Source organism: Cupressus sempervirens, chromosome 7 (genome assembly GCF_028749045.1).
Source record: "Cupressus sempervirens isolate cs-2001-9-10 chromosome 7, ASM2874904v1, whole genome shotgun sequence".
Classification (NCBI taxonomy): Eukaryota; Viridiplantae; Streptophyta; class Pinopsida; order Cupressales; family Cupressaceae; genus Cupressus; species Cupressus sempervirens.
This window is the reverse complement of record NC_143124.1, coordinates 739,667,150-739,678,745: the sequence shown is the minus strand read 5'-3', so window position 1 is coordinate 739,678,745 and position 11,596 is coordinate 739,667,150. Positions and strand designations below refer to the sequence as shown.

Sequence of the window (11,596 nt, the reverse complement as noted above, 5' to 3'; positions counted from 1 at the left end):
TCAAATGAATGTTTCATAAGAAACAACACTTGTTGAAGGTTTTGTGAATAAGGTTGCAAAAAAGACATGTTTAATCATGAAAGAAATTTTGTAGTTAGGCACACCTAAGCTATTGTTGTTTCTGGGATGAGTGACCTCCCAAGATGTCTCATCTCTTCACCTCTGTGAGCATCGCCTAGATGTAATGAGTGCTAACTATTCTATTCATTCTCATGAGAGATGGTTTCTTGTGAATGACTACTCATGAAACATGGGCTAATAAGTTTGAATAGAGAATTACATAATTGAATCTAAGTAGCAATATCACATTTATACTTGTAATTTATTTATTTATTTTTGTTTTGCGTTGGCCTACTCCTTTTCTTAATTTTAAACTAATAAACTAAAAATTAGCAAATCCTTCATATTGGTTTTAGATTGTCCAAAATTAAGGATATTATTCTCACATGGGAAAAGTTGTTATTGTGTGTTGTCAGGCAATTGTCACATACATTGATGAAGAGACACTTGTTATTTTTTCAAATATTAATTTTAACCCATTATAAGATTTTTTTCTATTTTCCAACATTAATTCGTAACTATTTCGAACATGACTTTTATTTTACATTTGTGTGAAAGATTTACCATTTATATCTTGTAATTAAATTAATAATAATAGATATTAAGTTAATAATAGATTTGTCTATTAAAAAAATTATTGTGTATTTTTTTTCGGTCAAGTTAATATAATAAAAGTTATTCTACTTGTTCATATAAATAATATTTAAAAAATGCTATGTAATAATTTTTTTCTGTCCTCATCTTTCCTATGTGACTAGTTTAAATCTTCATCTTGTCTTGACTTCATAACAATACGAATGCAATTAGGCGTCCTCCTACCCACAGGTTGATTGTTTCACTACATTTCCTCTGACAGCACAATCGACAATATCGTCCGTCCTTAGCCATGTTTGTCACCATTGGCATCTTGCTCCTCCTCTCGACAACCCTTCCTGTGCGAGGCAACACAACATTCATCTTTGACGAATTCAATGGCTCGGCTCTGTCTTTCTAGGGAACGCTTCAATTCAGTCCAATTTCATCTCCCTCACGAGTGAATTCCCAATGTTGTTTGGCCGTGCCCTATACGCACACCCAGTACCTATGAGAAATTCTCTTTCCTTCAGCACCAACTTCGTGTTCAACATGGTTCCATCGGCATCAAATCCTTCACTGAGTGGGCATGGCCTGGCGTTTATCATAACCCCAAACAAGTCTCCGGTGGGAGCTCTAGCTGGTCAATACCTCGGTCTGTTCAATGTTTCCTCCATTGGGAAGCCTTATAATCATCTCTTTGCAGTGGAGTTCGATACAGGCAAGAGCGAAGAGTTTCAAGATATCAACAACAATCACGTCGGTGTAGATCTCAACGATCTCACTTCGGTAGACTCTAACTCTGCCGGGTACTGGTCTGGAGCCCAATTCGAACAACTCACTCTCAACAATGGACACACCATTCAGGCCTGGATTGATTACAGTCATCCAAGGAAGGAGCTCAATGTAACAATTACTCAAGCTGGTTTCCTCCGTCCACGAAAACCCTTGCTATCTTTGCAAAATACGAGTCTATCGGACATTCTGCAAGAAGAAATGTACGTCGGTTTCACAGGAGCCACGGGAACCATGTTTGAAAAGCACTACATCCTCGCCTGGAGTTTCAGTACCATCGGCTCCGCACCAGTCATAAACATATCAAGCCTCCCATTTTCCTTAATACCCAACAGCTCCAAATCATGGCTAAGACTCGGCGTAGTTGCAGCTATGGTCGTTCCAGCTGTCTTGTTCGTTGTGACAGTGTTTATTTTGATCAAACTGAAAAGGCACAAGTATAAAGATGATATTGAAGAATGGGAGATGGAGTATTGGCCTCACAGACTTAGCTACAAGGACTTGTATAGTGCAACCAAGGCTTTCCGAGACGACCAAATTTTGGGATCTGGAGGATTTGGCAGGGTTTACAAAGGAGTTTTACCATCAAATGGGGTTGAAGTTGCGATAAAGTTCATTCTCAGACACAGCACAGAAGGCATGAAGGAATTCGTAGCAGAGATTTCAAGTCTCGGTCGTTTGCAACACCGAAATATTGTGCAAATCAGAGGGTATTGCAGGAGGGGCACGCAATTATTCATAGTTTATGACTACATGCCAAATGGAAGCCTAGATAAGATGATATTTGGGAAACCAAAGAAGGTACTCCGGTGGCCTCAAAGGCACAGAATTCTGAGGGATGTGGCTGCGGGTTTGTTGTATCTTCACGAGGAGTGGGAGCAGAAAGTGCTGCACAGAGACATCAAATCCAGCAATGTTCTTTTGGATTCGGAGCTCCGGGGAAAGCTTGGTGATTTTGGGCTTGCTCGTTTGTATGAGCATAATGAAAACCCTCGAACAAGCCGTGTTGTAGGCACCATTGGCTACATAGCCCCCGAGTTGATACACACAGGAAAGGCCACTCCAGGCAATGATGTGTTCAGTTTTGGTATATTTATGTTGGAGGTTGCATGCGGGAGGAGACCAGTTGATCCTTCACAAGGTGCTTCACAAGAAGTTCTGATAGATTGGGTACGCGAGCTCTATGCTAGTGATCGATTGGTCGATGCAGCCGATCCCAATCTTAATAATGAGTTTGATGAAAAAGAGATGGAGCAGGTTCTTGTATTAGGATTGCTATGCTGTAATACAAAGGCAGAGGCGAGACTCTCCATTAGACAAGTTGTCAGAATACTTGAAGGCGAGGATGCTGTTCCTGAATTTTTCCCATTTCCTATTTCGTTTGGAATGGAGAGCTCTTTGTATGGTAGTAATACTTTTATAACCTCTTGTACTTGGCCCTCCGGTTCTTTTTAGGAAACAATGGTTTGTTGGAACTGTAATTTCCTCCATTAAAAGAGCTTCAGCCTTGTGCAGTAATGCATGAACCTCAGAACTCTGGTTTCTAAATATGGAATTCGTATGGATTTCATGAGTTTTTAATTTGTATGTAATGTTCTGGATTTGTAATTTCTTCGATTTGTGCAGGACTTTTATTTATGGAAGCAAAAGCAATACTTGGGTTTTTAATTTCTGATCAATTAATGTTGAATTACATGATTGAGGCTCATTTTGTGTGAATTTCTTTACTCTGTAATTATTCACAATTTAGATTAAGATTGGAGGTCCTGCACTATATCTCAGCCATGGCCTATTGACGTCACTTTGTAGATCTTTTGAGGAGCTGGTTTATTTTTATTAACACGTTTAGTCATACGTGGATTCCGTGTCTTAGATATTTGTCCTCTGCAATGCCGTTTTTGTTTTCTCGCGCTTGTGAATTTGGCGGTCGTTATTCATCGATTGTCGATTTCCGAATAATGCGGCATATTCGCCTCACTACAAAACAAACAGCGATTAATATCTTCAAATTGTAATGTACACGCATCTATAAGAGAGCCATTCCATTATTAAGTTTGGTTTTTGAATGTGATGTTTGAATAAATGCATCATAATTCACAATGCTAGTTTGGTAATATTAAGTCTGGTTATTTAATGCGAATCGTGACAATGGTTGTAAAATTATTGAGTTCAATGAGTAAATGTTTTTGGTTTCCTTTTTAGATTTTTAAAATAATTTTAAATTAAAATAATAAAAATAAAGATAAATTATAATATTATTATTTATTAATATAATTTAATAATTTTTTTTGAAAAAAATTGTATTCAATTTTTTGATTATAAGAGTTTTGATTTATATTTAGTAAAATTTGTTTAAATGACTATATTATTGATTCTTATTATTTAAATCAAAAGATTTGCTAAATTAAAATAGAACAATGTCATTTTTTTACACATTTATATAAAATATTGAAGTAAATGTATGTCAATTTGTAATATATTCATAGAAAATTGAATTGATTTAGATTTATAAGAAAATAGTTTCAATCTAAGCTTGCTCCAACAAATTGAGTTAGATATGTATAATTTTTTTTTCATTCATACATTAAGAGAACACAGTTTAGTAATCTAGGACTAAATTTAAAGCACACTCTAGTGTCTAAAATATGAAGTGAGTCAAAATCAAACAAATATGCAACAAATCTATAGTTAGATACATTTCTAAAATTGATGTTGTTAGATTTCTTTCACCCTTAAAAGTAATAAAGTTTAGATGTGTCTAATAAGAATGTCCATGATGTCCTAGATTTAACAAATCTTTCTTTTCCAATTATGGAGAGGTTGTGAGAACAACATCCTAATCAATAAGTTGATGTATTACAAATATTAGACAATTAATAATTGATTTTGAAGGAGTAAAATAAAAATAATTATATTTAAATATTTAATTTGAAAACTGAAAATCTATTTCAAATTAACATTTGATACTAGGTATACATTTGTGTACTCATTCATTTGAAAAATAACTAATGTACCATTTATGTATTCAAGAACATTTTGATATAAATGATGGAACATTTAGATAATAAGTGAAAATTAATATAATATTTTATAAAAATTAACTATCTTATAAAATTATTTAATATTTAAAATATAATTGATCGTTGCGTGAAATGTGTGTGTGTGTGTAGATATGACTTTATGATTTCATAATAATGATAAGATCTCTTTTATTTGACTCTCTTACACTCAATTAATTATAATCCACAAATTAGGTCTATATATAATCTTCCTATTTGTGTGATGAAAGTGTTGAGATGATTGAAATACTTGTGTTGTTAAAGAAATTTTATAACAATTTCATTTCTAAAATTATAGTTTAATTATGTAATATTTTCAAGATCTATACGTAATCTTCCCTTTCATACCATGAGAGTGCAATGATGATTGAAACACTTGTTATGTTGAATATTTTTAATAATAATTTAATTTTCAAAATTATAATTTTATTATATAATAACATAAACATTTTTCATATCTATACATAATCTTTCCTTTCGTGTGATGAGAATGCAGCGATGATTGAAACATTTGTTATGTTAACCTGGAATAGAAGGAGGACCACAAACGAGAAGTCCTAAGCGTCCTTATATTCTAGGAACGCAGTTTCAAAGGCTGGAGCGTCGACTGAAAACTCCAATACAATATTTCAATGTCGATTATCATGTGGATGAGAAGGGTTCTTGGCCTCGCATTCTTCATCGACCTTGCCCCTGTAGAAACGGCCCATACAAGCTTTACCTTCAATCAATTCAATGTCTCAACCCTCGACTTATTCGGAAATGCTTCGGTGCATTCAAATGTCATCGCCCTCACCAATCAATCAAAGTTCCAGTTCGGTCGAGCTGTATACCCTCTACCTGTGCGGATGAAAAATACAACATTTCGATCATTCAGCACCACATTTGTCTTCAGCATGGTACCTTATTCCTCAGATCATTCAAGAAGCGCGCATGGATTGGCTTTTATCCTGGTCTCTCATAAGTCCCCCCTCGGGGTTTTACCAACCCAGTACCTGGGTTTGCTTAATCTTTCCAGCAACGGGCAGACCTACAATCATCTGTTTGCTGTTGAGTTTGACACATGCAAGGACGAGGAATTCCAAGACATCAACAATAATCATGTGGGTGTTGATATCAACGAACTCACTTCTAAGGTGTCCAAGCCTGCGGGTTATTGGACTAACAAAAGCGAGTTCCATGATTTGGATCTCAACAGTGGGCAGAATATTCAAGCCTGGATTGATTATGATCACCTTCAAAGGGAGCTCAATGTAACCATTGTACAAGCCGGTTCGCTTAGGCCAGAAAGGCCGCTTATCTATCTGAAAAATTTCAGTCTGTCTGCCATTATTGAAGAAGAAATGTATGTTGGGTTCTCTGCGGCTACAGGAACATATGTTGAGGATCATTATATCCTTGCCTGGAGCTTCAGTACGAATGGAGTGGCTTCTCGCTTGGACACAACTCATCTTCCTTCCTTCCTTCCGCAGCAAAGCTTAAATATTAGACATATAGTTATTTTAGGTGTGATTGTTACAGTTCTAATCTTGGTACTGCTGGTAGGTTCTCTGCTGTGGTTGAAGAGAAGAAAGAGCAGGAATTTTGTTGCAGGATGGGAGGCTGGGTATTGGCCTTACAGATACAGCTATAGAGACTTGTATCTTGCCACAAAAGGATTCAGTGACGACCATTTTTTGGGTTGTGGAGGATTCGGTCGTGTTTACAGAGGTGTTCTTCCTGGTAGTGGGCTCGAAGTTGCGGTGAAATCTATCTGTCAAGAAGGAATAGAGGAGTTCATAGCAGAAATTTCCAGTTTGGGTCGTCTGAAGCACCGAAACCTTGTGCAGATGAGAGGCTACTGCAAGCGGAAAAGGGATCTGTTCATAGTTTACGATTACATGCCCAATGGAAGTCTAGACAGCCTGATCTTCGAGAATCCAAACGGTGTGTTGGGATGGACGCAACGGTTCAAGATTCTGAAGGATGTGGCGGCGGGATTGTTGTATCTTCACGAAGAATGGGAGAAAACAGTAGTGCACAGGGACATCAAATCCAGCAATGTTTTACTTGATTCGGAGCTCAATGGAAAGTTGGGGGATTTTGGGCTTGCTCGATTGTATGAACAGAATGAGAACCCACACACAAGCCGCGTAGTCGGAACGCCAGGATACATCGCTCCAGAAATCATAAACACGGGGAAAGCGAGTAGCGGCACGGACGTGTACAGCTTTGGCGTCGTCATGTTGGAGGTTTGTTGTGGGAGACGGGCTGTCGATGCCGCCCAAATCGCCTTGGTGGATTGGGTGCGAGCTCTGTATGCGAATGAGAGGTTGATGGATGCAGCTGACCCCTTGCTTGGCGGTTCTTATGATGAGGATGAGATGGAGCGTGTGTTGAAATTGGCAGTTGTATGTTGTGATCCTCATCAACTTGCAAGGCCTGGAATGAGGCAGCTGCTTCAAGTACTTGACGCCCACTATTCTTTTCCGCCCTTTCTTCCACTTCCATTTTCAAGCAGAGAAATCGGTTCTGTTTGATTCACACCAGGTTTCATCGTCTTTTGTCACTTCTTCACCCTTAGACAACTGCTTTGAAAGAAATCATAATGTTTCTTCCATAATAAATTTTTAGAGTTCTCCAGTTTTCTACTGTTCACACTTCAACGCTCGAATGCAAGTACTCGGTTATTTTCTCTTACCATAAGTTATTGCAGATAGGTTTTCCGCTTGCAACTTTTTTTTTTGGGAGATGATAAATCTCTGCCAAAACTTCATTTGCAATTTTGTTTTTTTTCCAAAAATTTGGTGAACAATAACTGTCAATAGGAAGAAATATATCATTGTGTGTTTGGAAATTTCTTTTCTATATTAATATAATAAATTAGATACTTGTCAATAAATATTATTATTATTTTTTTAATGTCTACGATTAAATCTAGAGATTAAGGGATACATTTTATAATATTTATTTACATTTTAATAGTACTTTAATATTAAAGTGCTAGTTTTGAAATGCATGAACATTAAATTTTAAATTAGTTTAGATATCTTTAATACATTTATCTAATATGTATTAAGCAATGTCAATATTGAGAAATCTATTTAATGTTGTTGGTATAGATAGACCTCTTTGAGATTGATAGGTTATCCACTCAAATCACAACAATTTTTTTGGGAGATGATAAATCTCTACCACAACTTTATTTGCAATTTTGTTTTTTTTCCTAAAATTGACTGAACAATAATTGTCAATAGGAAGAAATATATCATTATGTGTTTGGAAATTTCTTTTCTATATTAATATAATAAATTAGATACTCGTCAATAAATATTATTATTAGTTTTTTAAATGTCTATGATTAAATAGATTGTATTTTTTGAAATTTAATCTAGAGATTAAGGGATACATTTTATAATATTTATTTGCATTTTAATAGTACTTCAATATTAAAGTGTTAGTTTTGAAATGCATGCACATTAAATTTTAAAGTAGTTTGGATATCTTTAATACATTTATCTAATAGGTATTAAGCAATGTCAATATTGACAAATCTATTTAATGTTGTTGGTATAGATAGGCCTCTTTGAAACTGATAGGTTTTCTGCTCAAATTGCAACTATTTTTTTGGGAGATGATAAATCTTTGCCACAACTTCATTTGCAATTTTGTTTATTTCTGAAAATTGGGTGAACAATAACTGTCAATAGAAAGAAATATATCATTATGTGTTTGGAAATTTCTTTTCTATATTAATATAATAAATTAGATACTCGTCTATATATATATATATATATAATATCTACGATTAAATAGATTGTATTTTTAAAATTTAATCTAGAGATTAAGGGATACATTTTATAATATTTATTTGCATTTTAATAGTACTTTAATATTAAAGTGCTAGTTTTGAAATGCATGAACATTAAATTTTAAATTAGTTTAGATATCTTTAATAAATTTATCTAATATGTATTAAGCAATGTCAATATTGAGAAATCTATTTAATGTTGTTGGTATAGAAAGGCCTCTTTGAGACTGATAGGTTTTCCGCTCAAATCGCAACTATTTTTTTGGGAGATGATAAATCTCTGCCACAACTTCATTTGCAATTTTTTTTTTTCCAAAAATTGGGTGAACAATAACTGTCAATAGGAAGACATATATCATTATGTGTTTGGAAACTTCTTTTCTATATTAATATAATAAATTAGATACTTGTCAATAATTTTTATTTTATTTTAATAATGTCTACAATTAAATAGATTTTATTTTTAAAAATTTAATCTAGAGATTAAGGGATACATTTTATAATATTTATTTTCATTTTAATAGTACTTTAATATTAAAGTGCTAATTTTGAAATGCATGAACATTAAATTTTAAATTAATTTAGATATCTTTAATACAATGATCTAATATGTATTAAGCAATGTCAATATTGAGAAATCTATTTAATGTTGTTGGTATAGATAGGCCTCTTTGAGAATGATATCTCTGAACATTTTGAAGTTCAATGTATTGAAGATATGTGAGCTACTAGCACTTATAACTGATGTAACCAAATTACAACTAACCATTCACTATTTGCAACCAATAAATTGAACAATATCAAAGATGAAATCAAATGTTCTCTATTGTCCTTCCACTACTCTAACATTACAAGAAAAAGTAAGCCCATTTAATTACAAGACACTTTTCTTCTAATTTGGTAGATTTTTGAAAAATGCATCAATTCAAGGTCAATTATCAATGTAATCAATTCCTCATAGTACTTGTCCCTATCATATTTCAACCCAAACAGATAATGGAGTCAAAAGTTATAACCATGGAAAATTCTTGTATCAATGACACAACATGTATTTGATACATGTAGACCAAATGTATAGCTCACACATATGTACCAAAAAGTGTGGTCACTTTTATAAACCCTTATATTTGAGATATTCAATGGGTTTCAATACCCAAATGACATCTTATAGATTCCTAGTCATAGCATGCAAGAATCCAATGATGATGAGGGTTGTTCTCAAATATAGCAAGTAAGATCCCTGTAAGGTGCACTATGAAATGGAAGATTCAAATACATGCCAAGCAATGACTTTGAAAGAAACCAAAGATCCCTATGATTGCATGCATGATAAACAAAAATATGTTAAATGAGATGCAAGAGTGCAAGATGAAAGTAAGATCTAAGATAATATGGATGAAAGATTACTATGTCATCCTAAGTAAGCTAGATTCTATATGCTAAATGCTACAAATGAACTAACAGGCTAAGCTAGATGATAATACAAGAGCTAAATAAGTCAAATGAAAAAGTAACAACACATCAATAGCATAAACAAGATCTAAATATGAAAGTGGGTTTGAAAATGAGGATAAGGTCTCCTATAAAAAAAAATAGAAATGAGAAGATAATAAAGATTAAGAGGCAAAATAATTAGTGATGACAAAGATTAAATATTGGATGATCCATGTGCTTGTGTCTTAAAAGGTAAAATAAAAGGCCAAGATAAAGAGGCAAAATAGTTGGTAGTTGAGTTAAAGAGGAAAAATGCCTTTTTGAAAAGTCAAAAGATTCTACTAATTGGAAAGTGTATCTTTAACTAGTGGGGTTTTCATTTTATAAATATTTTTAAAAAGTGTCTTTTCATGTGCACTAGTGTAGGTGCACCAAGGGTTTGGGTTAAAACCCTACTTTGTTTTTGGCTTGTACTACCCCTAGCTAGATCATGGAGGTAATAAGGACTCCAAGAGGTTTCAAAGGGTGTGCTAGGGTAGTTTATATGTTAAAGTTTGTGTTTTGGGCAAAGAGTTGCCAATAGGTGACAAGAAATTGCCAAGGTTGGCCTATTTGGGCAAAATGAGTCAATTGATCCCATAATGTTGTTTTATCTCTAAGCCTAAGTTTCCTATTAGTGTCTAACACTTAGTCATCTTCAAGGCAGCATTGGATGGTCATCATTGTGACCAAGCCATCTAGACAAGGCCAAGCTATGAAAGTACTTGTTTATTTGTCAACACATGTCGAGCAAGTCAAAGGTTGTTGAGCACCACAATTGAGATTGAGAAAGCATAGAAGTTGAGTAATTCAATTGAGACCAAGCAATCAGAACGTCAGTTATTGCCAAGTGAACAAAATAGGTTGAGGTTGTGTTACAACATGAATGTTAGTTATGACCAACTGTCAAAAAGTGCCGAGTAAACGAGTATTGATATATGAGTTTGTAATTGCACAAACACTTATGTAAATTATTCTAGCTGACCTCTACATGACATTTAATGGCCAAAGAGATAATTAAGGAGGAAATTATGCATTTTGTCATATGGTATTAATCCTTAGGTAAACAGATTAAGCAATCAAAAAATTAGAATGGAAAATGGCAAAAGGAATGAAATATGGATCATTGATCCTAATCTAGAACCTTCAAGGATTATCTATTTATGAAGGGTTCCGACCAAGGATCAAGGAGAGAGAGATTGTGAATCATATACATAAGCATATATGCGAATCAAAGTGAAGGAGTGAACAAGCTAAGTATAGAGCAAAGGAGTTTAGACAATACAACTAGAGTAGTGAAAGACATAATAGATATATTAGATAAGGAGATCAGATTTTGAAGAGAGGAGATTCGTAATCAATTTTCAGAGAAAATTAAAGGGTTAGGTACTGAATCAATTTTAACAGATTGAGTCAAGGAAGATCTCTTAAGAAAGTGGTTCTAATAGACCTATTTCAAATCTCCTAACAAAGTCCTTCCTTCATTGTAAGTGTAAAATCCTTTCAGAGGGTAAGATTTAATAGTCTTAACAAATTTTAACAAAGAAAACCCATCATAGGGTAGATCATTTGTTATGATCAAAATTATAACCCTAACAGGTTAACTTTATTGTTGCAACAGTTAAGATTAATGGGTTTCATCCCCACCCTATTTTTACCTTCATATTGAAGTGTTTCTAGGTAACCAAAATCATTGTGTTATGTGTTTATGATTTTCATGGATGTTATGCTTAGATAGATTTCATTTCAGCATCACATGTTTATGTTTATATGGTATAATATTTTTGATATGAGATGGATTAGGTATGAATTGTTTTATCAATGATAAAGTATAAAAGATCCTAAT

The 11,596-nt window shown here is 33.9% G+C and overlaps 2 pseudogenes across 2 annotated transcripts; both read left to right on the top strand.

The window, feature by feature from the left end:
- The first annotated feature begins 823 nt into the window (after positions 1-823).
- Positions 824-3,107, top strand: LOC149549377 (L-type lectin-domain containing receptor kinase SIT2 pseudogene; annotated as a pseudogene). The gene has a single exon (XR_016354081.1). The product of XR_016354081.1 is annotated as an L-type lectin-domain containing receptor kinase SIT2 pseudogene (transcript).
- A 1,867-nt stretch (positions 3,108-4,974) lies between these two features.
- On the top strand, positions 4,975-7,172 carry LOC149549376 (L-type lectin-domain containing receptor kinase IV.4 pseudogene; annotated as a pseudogene). Its single transcript, XR_016354080.1, has one exon. The product of XR_016354080.1 is annotated as an L-type lectin-domain containing receptor kinase IV.4 pseudogene (transcript).
- The last annotated feature ends 4,424 nt before the right edge of the window (positions 7,173-11,596 follow it).